Source organism: Gnatocerus cornutus, unplaced genomic scaffold, assembly GCF_029298725.1.
Source record: "Gnatocerus cornutus isolate USDA-ARS CGAHR unplaced genomic scaffold, icGnaCorn1.1 ctg00000143.1, whole genome shotgun sequence".
NCBI classification, from domain to species: Eukaryota; Metazoa; Arthropoda; class Insecta; order Coleoptera; family Tenebrionidae; genus Gnatocerus; species Gnatocerus cornutus.
The window spans coordinates 79,556-95,466 of NW_028275483.1; positions in this window are offsets into that span (position 1 = coordinate 79,556).

A 15,911-nucleotide genomic window follows, 5' to 3' on the forward strand; every position below is an offset into this window, starting at 1 on the left:
GAAAACAGCAGAATTCTGCACGAAATCATCAAAATTCTTACAGAAAACCGCATATTTCGATGCAAAACGACGATTTCTCGCCGATTTTCGTTGGTTTCTGGCTTGAATTCGCAAAGAAGAGCACGAAATCTACAAAATCATGACTTTTTACCAAGATTCAACGGCTGAATTGCAAGAAAACAGCAAAATTCTGCACGAAATCATCAAAATTCTTTGAGAAAACCCCATATTTCGATGCAAAACAACGATTTCTCGCCGATTTTCGTTGTTTTCTATCTTGAATTCGCCAAGAAGTGCACGAAATCTACAAAATCGTGACTTTTTACCAAGATTCAACGGCTGAATTGCAAGAAAACAGCAGAATTCTGCACGAAATCATCAAAATTCTTACAGAAAACCGCATATTTCGATGCAAAACGACGATTTCTCGCCGATTTTCGTTGTTTTCTGGCTTGAATTCGCAAAGAAGAGCACGAAATCTACAAAATCATGACTTTTTACCAAGATTCAAGGGCTGAATTGCAAGAAAACAGCAGAATTCTGCACGAAATCATCAAAATTCTTACAGAAAACCGCATATTTCGATGCAAAACGACGATTTCTCGCCGATTTTCGTTGTTTTCTGGCATGAATTCGCAAAGAAGAGCACGAAATCTACAAAATCATGACATTTTACCAAGATTCAACGGCTGAATTTCAAGAAAACAGCAGAATTCTGCACGAAATCATTAAAATTCTTGGAGAAAACCGCATATTTCGATGCAAAACGGCGATTTCTCGCTGATTTTCGTTGTTTTCTGGCATGAATTCGCAAAGAAGAGCACGAAATCTACAAAATCATGACATTTTACCAAGATTCAACGGCTGAATTGCAAGAAAACAGCAGAATTCTGCACGAAGTCATTGAAATTCTTAGAGAAAACCGCATATTTCGATGCAAAACGACCATTTCTCGCCGATTTTCATTGTTTTCTGGCATGAATTCGCAAAGAAGAGCACGAAATCTACAAAATCATGACATTTTACCAAGATTCAACGGCTGAATTGCAAGAAAACGGCAGAATTCTGCACGAAATCATTAAAATTCTTAGAGAAAACCGCTTATTTCGATGCAAAACGACGATTTCTCGCTGATTTTCGTTGTTTTCTATCTTGAATTCGCCAAGAAGAGCACGAAATCTACAAAATCATGACTTTTTACCAAGATTCAACGGCTGAATTGCAAGAAAACAGCAGAATTCTGCACGAAATCATCAAAATTCTTAGAAAAAACCGCATATTTCGATGCAAAACGACGATTTCTCGCTGATTTTCGTTGTTTTCTATCTTGAATTCGCCAAGAAGAGCACGAAATCTACAAAATCATGACTTTTTACCAAGATTCAACGGCTGAATTGCAAGAAAACAGCAGAATTCTGCACGAAATCATCAAAATTCTTACAGAAAACCGCATATTTCGATGCAAAACAACGATTCCTCGCCAATTTTCGTTGTTTTCTGGCTTGAATTCGCAAAGAAGAGCACGAAATCTACTAAATAATCACTTTTAACCAAGATTCAACGGCTGGATTGCAAGAAAACAGCAGAATTCTGCACGAAATCGTCAAAATTCTTAAAGAAAACCGCATATTTCGATGCATAACGACGATTTCTCGCTGATTTTCGTTGTTTTCTGGCTTGAATTTGCAAAGAAGAGCACGGAATCTACTAAATCATCATTTTTTACCAAGATTCAACGGCTGAATTGCAAGAAAACAGCAGAATTCTGCATGAAATCATCAAAATTCTTACAGAAAACTGCATATTTCGATGCAAAACGACGATTTCTCGCCGATTTTCGTTGTTTTCTGGCTTGAATTCGCAACGAAGAGCACGAAATCTACAAAATCATGACTTTTTACCAAGATTCAACGGCTGAATTGCAAGAAAACTGCAGAATTCTGCACGAAATCATCAAAATTCTTACAGAAAACCGCATATTTCGATGCAAAACGACGATTTTTCACCGATTTTCGTTGTTTTCTGGCTTGAATTTGCAAAGAAGAGCACGAAATCTACAAAATCATCACTTTTTACCAAGATTCAACGGCTGAATTGCAAGAAAACAGCAGAATTCTGCACGAAATCATCAAAATTCTTAGAGAAAACCGCTTATTTCGATGCAAAACGACGATTTCTCGCTGATTTTCGTTGTTTTCTATCTAGAATTCGCAAAGAAGAGCACGAAATCTACAAAATCATGACTTTTCACCAAGACTTAACGGCTGAATTGCAAGAAAACAGCAGAATTCTGCACGAAATCATCACAATTCTTACAGAAAACCGCATATTTCGATGCAAAACGACGATTTCTCGCCGATTTTCGTTGATTTCTGGCTTGAATTCGCAAAGAAGAGCACGAAATCTACAAAATCATGACTTTTTACCAAGATTCAACGGCTGAATTGCAAGAAAACAGCAGTATTCTGCACAAAATCATCAAAATTCTTAGAGAAAACCGCATTTTTCGATGCAAAACGACGATTTCTCGCTGATTTTCGTTGTTTTCTATCTTGAATTCGCAAAGAAGAGCACGAAATCTACAAAATCATGACTTTTTACCAAGATTCAACGGCTGAATTTCAAGAAAACAGCAGAATTCTGCACGAAATCATTAAAATTCTTAGAGAAAACCGCATATTTCGATGCAAAACAACGATTTCTCGCCGATTTTCGTTGTATTCTGGCTTGAATTCGCAAAGAAGAGTACGAAATCTACTAAATCATCACTTTTTACTAAGATTCAACGGCTGAATTGCAAGAAAGCAGCAGAATTCTGCACGAAATCGTCAAAATTCTTAGAGAAAACCTCATATTTCGATGCAAAACGACGATTTCTCGCCGATTTTCGTTGTTTTCTGGCTTGAATTCGAAAAGAAGAGCATGAAATTTACAAAATCATGACTTTTTACCAAGATTCAACGGCTGAATTGCAAGAAAACAGCAGAATTCTGCACGAAATCATCAAAATTCTTAGAGAAAACCGCATATTTCGATGCAAAACGACGATTTTGACGATTTCGTGCAGAATTCTGCTGTTTTCTTGCAATTCAGCCGTTGAATCTTGGTAAAAAGTCATGATTTTGTAGATTTCGAGCTCTTCTTTGCGAATTCAAGATAGAAAACAACAAAAATCATCGAGAAATCGTCGTTTTGCATCGAAATATGCGGTTTTCTGTAAGAATTTTGATGATGTCGTGCAGAATTCTGCTGTTTTCTTGCAATTCAGCCGCTGAATCTTGGTAAAAAGTGATGATTTTGTAGATTTTGTGCTCTTCTTTGCGAATTCAAGCCAGAAAACAACGAAAATCGGCGAGAAATAGTCGTTTTGCATCGAAATATGCGGTTTTCTGTAAGAATTTTGATGATTTCGTGCAGAATTCTGCTGTTTTCTTGCAATTCAGCCGTTAATTCTTGGTAAAAAGTCATGATTTTGTAGATTTCGTGCTCTTCTTTGCGAATTCAAGATAGAAAACAACGAAAATCAGCGAGAAATCGTCGTTTTGCATCGAAATATGCGGTTTTTTCGAAGAATTTTGATGATTTCGTGCAGAATTCTGCTGTTTTCTTGCAATTCAGCCGTTGAATCTTGGTAAAAAGTGATGATTTTGTAGATTTTGTGCTCTTCTTTGCGAATTCAAGCCAGAAAACAACGAAAATCGGCGAGAAATCGTCGTTTTGCATCGAAATATGCGGTTTTCTCTAAGAATTTTGACGATTTCGTGCAGAATTCTGCTGTTTTCTTGCAATTCAGCCGTTGAATCTTGGTAAAAAGTCAAGATTTTGTAGATTTCGTGCTCTTCTTTGCGAATTCAAGCCAGAAAACAACGAAAATCGGCGAGAAATCGTCGTTTTGCATCGAAATATGCGGTTTTCTGTAAGAATTTTGATGATTTCGTGCAGAATTCTGCTGTTTTCTTGCAATTCAGCCGTTGAATCTTGGTAAAAAGTCATGATTTTGTAGATTTCGTGCTTTTCTTGGCGAATTCAAGATAGAAAACAACGAAAATCGGCGAGAAATCGTTGTTTTGCATCGAAATATGCGGTTTTCTCTAAGAATTTTGATGATTTCGTTCAGAATTCTGCTGTTTTCTTGCAATTCAGCCGTTGAATCTTGGTAAAAAGTGATGATTTGGTAGATTTCGTGCTCTTCTTTGCGAATTCAAGCCAGAAAACAACGAAAATCAGCGAGAAATCGTCGTTTTGCATCGAAATATGCGGTTTTCTCTAAGAATTTTGATGATTTCGTGCAGAATTCTGCTGTTTTTTTGCAATTCAGCCGTTGGATCTTGGTAGAATTCTGCACGAAATCATTCAAATTCTTAGAGAAAACCGCATATTTCGATGCAAAACGACCATTTCTCGCTGATTTTCGTTGTTTTCTATCTTGAATTTGCAAAGAAAAGCACGAAATCTACAAAATCATGACATTTTACCAAGATTCAACGGCTGAATTGCAAGAAAACAGCAGAATTCTGCACGAAATCATCAAAATTCTTAGAGAAAACCGCATATTTCGATGCAAAACGACGATTTCTTGCTGATTTTCGTTGTTTTCTATCTTGAATTCGCCAAGAAGAGCACGAAATCTACAAAATCATGACTTTTTACCAAGATTCAACGGCTGAATTGCAAGAAAACAGCAGAATTCTGCACGAAATCATCAAAATTCTTAGAGAAAACCGCATATTTCGATGCAAAACGACGATTTCTCGCTGATTTTCGTTGTTTTCTATCTTGAATTCGCCAAGAAGAGCACGAAATCTACAAAATCATGACTTTTTACCAAGATTCAACGGCTGAATTGCAAGAAAACAGCAGAATTCTTCACGAAATCATCAAAATTCTTACAGAAAACCGCATATTTCGATGCAAAACAACGATTTCTCGCCAATTTTCGTTGTTTTCTGGCTTGAATTCGCAAAGAAGAGCACGAAATCTACTAAATAATCACTTTTAACCAAGATTCAACGGCTGGATTGCAAGAAAACAGCAGAATTCTGCACGAAATCGTCAAAATTCTTAAAGAAAACCGCATATTTCGATGCATAACGACGATTTCTCGCTGATTTTCGTTGTTTTCTGGCTTGAATTTGCAAAGAAGAGCACGGAATCTACTATATCATCATTTTTTACCAAGATTCAACGGCTGAATTGCAAGAAAACAGCAGAATTCTGCACGAAATCATCAAAATTCTTACAGAAAACTGCATATTTCGATGCAAAACGACGATTTCTCGCCGATTTTCGTTGTTTTCTGGCTTGAATTCGCAACGAAGAGCACGAAATCTACAAAATCATGACTTTTTACCAAGATTCAACATCTGAATTGCAAGAAAACAGCAGAATTCTGCACAAAATCATCAAAATTCTTAGAGAAAACCGCATATTTCGATGCAAAACGACGATTTCTCGCCAATTTTCGTGGTTTTCTGGCTTGAATTCGCAACGAAGAGCACGAAATCTACAAAATCATGACTTTTTACCAAGATTCAACGCCTGAATTGCAAGAAAACATCAGAATTCTGCACGAAATCATCAAAATTCTTACAGAAAACCGCATATTTCGATGCAAAACGACGATTTTTCACCGATTTTCGTTGTTTTCTGGCTTGAATTTGCAAAGAAGAACACGAAATCTACAAAATCATCACTTTTTACCAAGATTCAACGGCTGAATTGCAAGAAAACAGCAGAATTCTGCACGAAATCATCAAAATTCTTAGAGAAAACCGCATATTTCGATGCAAAACGACGATTTCTCGCTGATTTTCGTTGTTTTCTATCTAGAATTCGCAAAAAAGAGCACGAAATCTACAAAATCATGACTTTTTACCAAGATTCAACGGCTGAATTGCAAGAAAACAGCAGAATTCTGCACGAAATCAACAAAATTCTTAGAGAAAACCGCATATTTCGATGCAAAACGACGATTTCTCGCCAATTTTCGTGGTTTTCTGGCTTGAATTCGCAACGAAGAGCACGAAATCTACAAAATCATGACTTTTTACCAAGATTCAACGGCTGAATTGCAAAAAAACAGCAGAATTCTGCACGAAATCATCAAAATTCTCACAGAAAACCGCATATTTCGATGCAAAACGACGATTTCTCGCCGATTTTCGTGGTTTTCTGGCTTGAATTCGCAATGAAGAGCACGAAATCTACAAAATCATGACTTTTTACCAAGATTCAACGGCTGAATTGCAAGAAAACAGCAGAATTCTGCACGAAATCATCAAAATTCTTAAAGAAAACCGCATATTTCGATGCAAAACAACGATTTTTCGCTGATTTTCGTTGTTTTCTATCTTGAATTCGCAAAGAAGAGCACGAAATCTACAAAATCATGACTTTTTACCAAGATTCAACAGCTGAATTGCAAGAAAACAGCAGAATTCTGCACGAAATCATCAAAATTCTTACAGAAAACTGCATATTTCGATGCAAAACGACGATTTCTCGCCGATTTTCGTTGTTTTCTGGCTTGAATTCGCAACGAAGAGCACGAAATCTACAAAATCATGACTTTTTACCAAGATTCAACATCTGAATTGCAAGAAAACAGCAGAATTCTGCACAAAATCATCAAAATTCTTAGAGAAAACCGCATATTTCGATGCAAAACGACGATTTCTCGCCAATTTTCGTGGTTTTCTGGCTTGAATTCGCAACGAAGAGCACGAAATCTACAAAATCATGACTTTTTACCAAGATTCAACGCCTGAATTGCAAGAAAACATCAGAATTCTGCACGAAATCATCAAAATTCTTACAGAAAACCGCATATTTCGATGCAAAACGACGATTTTTCACCGATTTTCGTTGTTTTCTGGCTTGAATTTGCAAAAAAGAGCACGAAATCTACAAAATCATCACTTTTTAGCAAGATTCAACGGCTGAATTGCAAGAAAACAGCAGAATTCTGCACGAAATCATCAAAATTCTTAGAGAAAACCGCATATTTCGATGCAAAACGACGATTTCTCGCTGATTTTCGTTGTTTTCTATCTAGAATTCGCAAAAAAGAGCACAAAATCTACAAAATCATGACTTTTTACCAAGATTCAACGGCTGAATTGCAAGAAAACAGCAGAATTCTGCACGAAATCAACAAAATTCTTAGAGAAAACCGCATATTTCAATGCAAAACGACGATTTCTCGCCAATTTTCGTGGTTTTCTGGCTTGAATTCGCAACGAAGAGCACGAAATCTACAAAATCATGACTTTTTACCAAGATTCAACGGCTGAATTGCAAAAAAACAGCAGAATTCTGCACGAAATCATCAAAATTCTCACAGATAACCGCATATTTCGATGCAAAACGACGATTTCTCGCCGATTTTCGTGGTTTTCTGGCTTGAATTCGCAATGAAGAGCACGAAATCTACAAAATCATGACTTTTTACCAAGATTCAACGGCTGAATTGCAAGAAAACAGCAGAATTCTGCACGAAATCATCAAAATTCTTAAAGAAAACCGCATATTTCGATGCAAAACAACGATTTCTCGCTGATTTTCGTTGTTTTCTCTCTTGAGTTCGCAAAGAAGAGCACGAAATCTACAAAATCATGACTTTTTACCAAGATTCAACAGCTGAATTGCAAGAAAACAGCAGAATTCTGCACGAAATCAACAAAATTCTTAGAGAAAACCGCATATTTCGATGCAAAACGACGATTTCTCGCTGATTTTCGTTGTTTTCTATCTAGAATTCGCAAAGAAGAGCACGAAATCTACAAAATCATGACTTTTTACCAAGACTTAACGGCTGAATTGCAAGAAAACAGCAGAATTCTGCACGAAATCATCACAATTCTTACAGAAAACCGCATATTTCGATGCAAAACGACGATTTCTCGCCGATTTTCGTTGATTTCTGGCTTGAATTCGCAAAGAAGAGCACGAAATCTACAAAATCATCACTTTTTACCAAGATTCAACGGCTGAATTGCAAGAAAACAGCAGGATTCTGCACAAAATCATCAAAATTCTTAGAGAAAACCGCATATTTCGATGCAAAACGACGATTTCTCGCTGATTTTCGTTGTTTTCTATCTTGAATTCGCCAAGAAGAGCACGAAATCTACAAAATCATGACTTTTTACCTAGATTCAACGGCTGAATTGCAAGAAAACAGCAGAATTCTGCACGAAATCATCAAAATTCTTACAGAAAACCGCATATTTCGATGCAAAACAACGATTTCTAGCCGATTTTCGTTGTTTTCTATCTTGAATTCGCCAAGAAGAGCACGAAATCTACAAAATCATGACTTTTTACCTAGATTCAACGGCTGAATTGCAAGAAAACAGCAGAATTCTGCACGAAATCATCAAAATTCTTACAGAAAACCGCATATTTCGATGCAAAACAACGATTTCTAGCCGATTTTCGTTGTTTTCTATCTTGAATTCGCCAAGAAGAGCACGAAATCTACAAAATCATGACTTTTTACCTAGATTCAACGGCTGAATTGCAAGAAAACAGCAGAATTCTGCACGAGATCATCAAAATTCTTACAGAAAACCGCATATTTCGATGCAAAACGACGATTTCTCGCCGATTTTCGTTGTTTTCTGGCTTGAATTCGCAAAGAAGAGCACGAAATCTACAAAATCATGAATTTTTACCAAGATTCAACGGCTGAATTGCAAGAAAACAGCAGAATTCTGCACGAAATCATCAAAATTCTTAGAGAAAACCGCATATTTCGATGCAAAACGACGATTTCTCGCTGATTTTCGTTGTTTTCTATCTTGAATTCGCAAAGAAGAGCACGGAATCTACAAAATCATGAGTTTTTACCAAGATTCAACGGCTGAATTGCAAGAAAACAGCAGAATTCTGCACGAAATCATCAAAATTCTTAGAGAAAACTGCATATTTCGATGCAAAACAACGATTTCTCGCCGATTTTCGTTGTTTTCTATCTTGAATTCGCCAAGTAGAGCACGAAATCTACAAAATCATGACTTTTTACCAAGATTCAACATCTGAATTGCAAGAAAACAGCAGAATTCTGCACAAAATCATCAAAATTCTTAGAGAAAACCGCATATTTCGATGCAAAACGACGATTTCTCGCCAATTTTCGTGGTTTTCTGGCTTGAATTCGCAACGAAGAGCACGAAATCTACAAAATCATGACTTTTTACCAAGATTCAACGCCTGAATTGCAAGAAAACATCAGAATTCTGCACGAAATCATCAAAATTCTTACAGAAAACCGCATATTTCGATGCAAAACGACGATTTTTCACCGATTTTCGTTGTTTTCTGGCTTGAATTTGCAAAGAAGAACACGAAATCTACAAAATCATCACTTTTTACCAAGATTCAACGGCTGAATTGCAAGAAAACAGCAGAATTCTGCACGAAATCATCAAAATTCTTAGAGAAAACCGCATATTTCGATGCAAAACGACGATTTCTCGCTGATTTTCGTTGTTTTCTATCTAGAATTCGCAAAAAAGAGCACGAAATCTACAAAATCATGACTTTTTACCAAGATTCAACGGCTGAATTGCAAAAAAACAGCAGAATTCTGCACGAAATCATCAAAATTCTCACAGAAAACCGCATATTTCGATGCAAAACGACGATTTCTCGCCGATTTTCGTGGTTTTCTGGCTTGAATTCGCAATGAAGAGCACGAAATCTACAAAATCATGACTTTTTACCAAGATTCAACGGCTGAATTGCAAGAAAACAGCAGAATTCTGCACGAAATCATCAAAATTCTTAAAGAAAACCGCATATTTCGATGCAAAACAACGATTTTTCGCTGATTTTCGTTGTTTTCTATCTTGAATTCGCAAAGAAGAGCACGAAATCTACAAAATCATGACTTTTTACCAAGATTCAACAGCTGAATTGCAAGAAAACAGCAGAATTCTGCACGAAATCATCAAAATTCTTACAGAAAACTGCATATTTCGATGCAAAACGACGATTTCTCGCCGATTTTCGTTGTTTTCTGGCTTGAATTCGCAACGAAGAGCACGAAATCTACAAAATCATGACTTTTTACCAAGATTCAACATCTGAATTGCAAGAAAACAGCAGAATTCTGCACAAAATCATCAAAATTCTTAGAGAAAACCGCATATTTCGATGCAAAACGACGATTTCTCGCCAATTTTCGTGGTTTTCTGGCTTGAATTCGCAACGAAGAGCACGAAATCTACAAAATCATGACTTTTTACCAAGATTCAACGCCTGAATTGCAAGAAAACATCAGAATTCTGCACGAAATCATCAAAATTCTTACAGAAAACCGCATATTTCGATGCAAAACGACGATTTTTCACCGATTTTCGTGGTTTTCTGGCTTGAATTCGCAATGAAGAGCACGAAATCTACAAAATCATGACTTTTTACCAAGATTCAACGGCTGAATTGCAAGAAAACAGCAGAATTCTGCACGAAATCATCAAAATTCTTAAAGAAAACCGCATATTTCGATGCAAAACAACGATTTCTCGCTGATTTTCGTTGTTTTCTATCTTGAGTTCGCAAAGAAGAGCACGAAATCTACAAAATCATGACTTTTTACCAAGATTCAACAGCTGAATTGCAAGAAAACAGCAGAATTCTGCACGAAATCAACAAAATTCTTAGAGAAAACCGCATATTTCGATGCAAAACGACGATTTCTCGCTGATTTTCGTTGTTTTCTATCTAGAATTCGCAAAGAAGAGCACGAAATATACAAAATCATGACTTTTTACCAAGACTTAACGGCTGAATTGCAAGAAAACAGCAGAATTCTGCACGAAATCATCACAATTCTTACAGAAAACCGCATATTTCGATGCAAAACGACGATTTCTCGCCGATTTTCGTTGATTTCTGGCTTGAATTCGCAAAGAAGAGCACGAAATCTACAAAATCATGACTTTTTACCAAGATTCAACGGCTGAATTGCAAGAAAACAGCAGGATTCTGCACAAAATCATCAAAATTCTTAGAGAAAACCGCATATTTCGATGCAAAACGACGATTTCTCGCTGATTTTCGTTGTTTTCTATCTTGAATTCGCCAAGAAGAGCACGAAATCTACAAAATCATGACTTTTTACCTAGATTCAACGGCTGAATTGCAAGAAAACAGCAGAATTCTGCACGAAATCATCAAAATTCTTACAGAAAACCGCATATTTCGATGCAAAACAACGATTTCTAGCCGATTTTCGTTGTTTTCTATCTTGAATTCGCCAAGAAGAGCACGAAATCTACAAAATCATGACTTTTTACCTAGATTCAACGGCTGAATTGCAAGAAAACAGCAGAATTCTGCACGAAATCATCAAAATTCTTACAGAAAACCGCATATTTCGATGCAAAACAACGATTTCTAGCCGATTTTCGTTGTTTTCTATCTTGAATTCGCCAAGAAGAGCACGAAATCTACAAAATCATGACTTTTTACCTAGATTCAACGGCTGAATTGCAAGAAAACAGCAGAATTCTGCACGAGATCATCAAAATTCTTACAGAAAACCGCATATTTCGATGCAAAACGACGATTTCTCGCCGATTTTCGTTGTTTTCTGGCTTGAATTCGCAAAGAAGAGCACGAAATCTACAAAATCATGACTTTTTACCAAGATTCAACGGCTGAATTGCAAGAAAACAGCAGAATTCTGCACGAAATCATCAAAATTCTTACAGAAAACTGCGTTTTTCGATGCAAAACGACGATTTCTCGCCGATTTTCGTTGTTTTCTGGCTTGAATTCGCAAAGAAGAGCACGAAATCTACAAAATCATCAATTTTTACCAAGATTCAACGGCTGAATTGCAAGAAAACAGCAGAATTCTGCACGAAATCATCAAAATTCTTAGAGAAAACCGCATATTTCGATGCAAAACGACGATTTCTCGCTGATTTTCGTTGTTTTCTATCTTGAATTCGCAAAGAAGAGCACGGAATCTACAAAATCATGACTTTTTACCAAGATTCAACGGCTGAATTGCAAGAAAACAGCAGAATTCTGCACGAAATCATCAAAATTCTTAGAGAAAACTGCATATTTCGATGCAAAACAACGATTTCTCGCCGATTTTCGTTGTTTTCTATCTTGAATTCGCCAAGTAGAGCACGAAATCTACAAAATCATGACTTTTTACCTAGATTCAACGGCTGAATTGCAAGAAAACAGCAGAATTCTGCACGAAATCATCAAAATTCTTACAGAAAACCGCATATTTCGATGCAAAACAACGATTTCTCGCCGATTTTCGTTGTTTTCTATCTTGAATTTGCCAAGAAGAGCACGAAATCTACAAAATCATGACTTTTTACCAAGATTCAACGGCTGAATTGCAAGAAAACAGCAGAATTCTGCACGAAATCGTCAAAATTCTTAGAGAAAACCGCATATTTCGATGCAAAACGACGATTTCTCGCCGATTTTCGTTGTTTTCTGGCTTGAATTCGCAAAGAAGAGCACGAAATCTACAAAATCATCACTTTTTACCAAGATTCAGCGGCTGAATTGCAAGAAAACAGCAGAATTCTGCACGAAATCATCAAAATTCTTAGAGAAAACTGCATATTTCGATGCAAAACGACGATTTCTCGCTGATTTTCGTTGTTTTCTGGCTTGAATTTGCAAAGAAGAGCACGGAATCTACTAAATCATCATTTTTTACCAAGATTCAACGGCTGAATTGCAAGAAAACAGCAGAATTCTGCACGAAATCATCAAAATTCTTACAGAAAACTGCATATTTCGATGCAAAACGACGATTTCTCGCCGATTTTCGTTGTTTTCTGGCTTGAATTCGCAACGAAGAGCACGAAATCTACAAAATCATGACTTTTTACCAAGATTCAACATCTGAATTGCAAGAAAACAGCAGAATTCTGCACAAAATCATCAAAATTCTTAGAGAAAACCGCATATTTCGATGCAAAACGACGATTTCTCGCCAATTTTCGCGGTTTTCTGGCTTGAATTCGCAACGAAGAGCACGAAATCTACAAAATCATGACTTTTTACCAAGATTCAACGCCTGAATTGCAAGAAAACATCAGAATTCTGCACGAAATCATCAAAATTCTTACAGAAAACCGCATATTTCGATGCAAAACGACGATTTTTCACCGATTTTCGTTGTTTTCTGGCTTGAATTTGCAAAGAAGAGCACGAAATCTACAAAATCATCACTTTTTACCAAGATTCAACGGCTGAATTGCAAGAAAACAGCAGAATTCTGCACGAAATCATCAAAATTCTTAGAGAAAACCGCATATTTCGATGCAAAACGACGATTTCTCGCTGATTTTCGTTGTTTTCTATCTAGAATTCGCAAAAAAGAGCACGAAATCTACAAAATCATGACTTTTTACCAAGATTCAACGGCTGAATTGCAAGAAAACAGCAGAATTCTGCACGAAATCAACAAAATTCTTAGAGAAAACCGCATATTTCGATGCAAAACGACGATTTCTCGCCAATTTTCGTGGTTTTCTGGCTTGAATTCGCAACGAAGAGCACGAAATCTACAAAATCATGACTTTTTACCAAGATTCAACGGCTGAATTGCAAAAAAACAGCAGAATTCTGCACGAAATCATCAAAATTCTCACAGAAAACCGCATATTTCGATGCAAAACGACGATTTCTCGCCGATTTTCGTGGTTTTCTGGCTTGAATTCGCAATGAAGAGCACGAAATCTACAAAATCATGACTTTTTACCAAGATTCAACGGCTGAATTGCAAGAAAACAGCAGAATTCTGCACGAAATCATCAAAATTCTTAAAGAAAACCGCATATTTCGATGCAAAACAACGATTTTTCGCTGATTTTCGTTGTTTTCTATCTTGAATTCGCAAAGAAGACCACGAAATCTACAAAATCATGACTTTTTACCAAGATTCAACAGCTGAATTGCAAGAAAACAGCAGAATTCTGCACGAAATCATCAAAATTCTTACAGAAAACTGCATATTTCGATGCAAAACGACGATTTCTCGCCGATTTTCGTTGTTTTCTGGCTTGAATTCGCAACGAAGAGCACGAAATCTACAAAATCATGACTTTTTACCAAGATTCAACATCTGAATTGCAAGAAAACAGCAGAATTCTGCACAAAATCATCAAAATTCTTAGAGAAAACCGCATATTTCGATGCAAAACGACGATTTCTCGCCAATTTTCGTGGTTTTCTGGCTTGAATTCGCAACGAAGAGCACGAAATCTACAAAATCATGACTTTTTACCAAGATTCAACGCCTGAATTGCAAGAAAACATCAGAATTCTGCACGAAATCATCAAAATTCTTACAGAAAACCGCATATTTCGATGCAAAACGACGATTTTTCACCGATTTTCGTTGTTTTCTGGCTTGAATTTGCAAAAAAGAGCACGAAATCTACAAAATCATCACTTTTTACCAAGATTCAACGGCTGAATTGCAAGAAAACAGCAGAATTCTGCACGAAATCATCAAAATTCTTAGAGAAAACCGCATATTTCGATGCAAAACGACGATTTCTCGCTGATTTTCGTTGTTTTCTATCTAGAATTCGCAAAAAAGAGCACAAAATCTACAAAATCATGACTTTTTACCAAGATTCAACGCCTGAATTACAAGAAAACAGCAGAATTCTGCACGAAATCAACAAAATTCTTAGAGAAAACCGCATATTTCAATGCAAAACGACGATTTCTCGCCAATTTTCGTGGTTTTCTGGCTTGAATTCGCAACGAAGAGCACGAAATCTACAAAATCATGACTTTTTACCAAGATTCAACGGCTGAATTGCAAAAAAACAGCAGAATTCTGCACGAAATCATCAAAATTCTCACAGAAAACCGCATATTTCGATGCAAAACGACGATTTCTCGCCGATTTTCGTGGTTTTCTGGCTTGAATTTGCAATGAAGAGCACGAAATCTACAAAATCATGACTTTTTACCAAGATTCAACGGCTGAATTGCAAGAAAACAGCAGAATTCTGCACGAAATCATCAAAATTCTTAAAGAAAACCGCATATTTCGATGCAAAACAACGATTTCTCGCTGATTTTCGTTGTTATCTATCTTGAATTCGCAAAGAAGAGCACGAAATCTACAAAATCATGACTTTTTACCAAGATTCAACAGCTGAATTGCAAGAAAACAGCAGAATTCTGCACGAAATCAACAAAATTCTTAGAGAAAACCGCATATTTCGATGCAAAACGACGATTTCTCGCTGATTTTCGTTGTTTTCTATCTAGAATTCGCAAAGAAGAGCACGAAATCTACAAAATCATGACTTTTTACCAAGACTTAACGGCTGAATTGCAAGAAAACAGCAGAATTCTGCACGAAATCATCACAATTCTTACAGAAAACCGCATATTTCGATGCAAAACGACGATTTCTCGCCGATTTTCGTTGATTTCTGGCTTGAATTCGCAAAGAAGAGCACGAAATCTACAAAATCATGACTTTTTACCAAGATTCAACGGCTGAATTGCAAGAAAACAGCAGGATTCTGCACAAAATCATCAAAATTCTTAGAGAAAACCGCATATTTCGGTGCAAAACGACGATTTCTCGCTGATTTTCGTTGTTTTCTATCTTGAATTCGCCAAGAAGAGCACGAAATCTACAAAATCATGACTTTTTACCTAGATTCAACGGCTGAATTGCAAGAAAACAGCAGAATTCTGCACGAAATCATCAAAATTCTTACAGAAAACCGCATATTTCGATGCAAAACAACGATTTCTAGCCGATTTTCGTTGTTTTCTATCTTGAATTCGCCAAGAAGAGCACGAAATCTACAAAATCATGACTTTTTACCTAGATTCAACGGCTGAATTGCAAGAAAACAGCAGAATTCTGCACGAAATCATCAAAATTC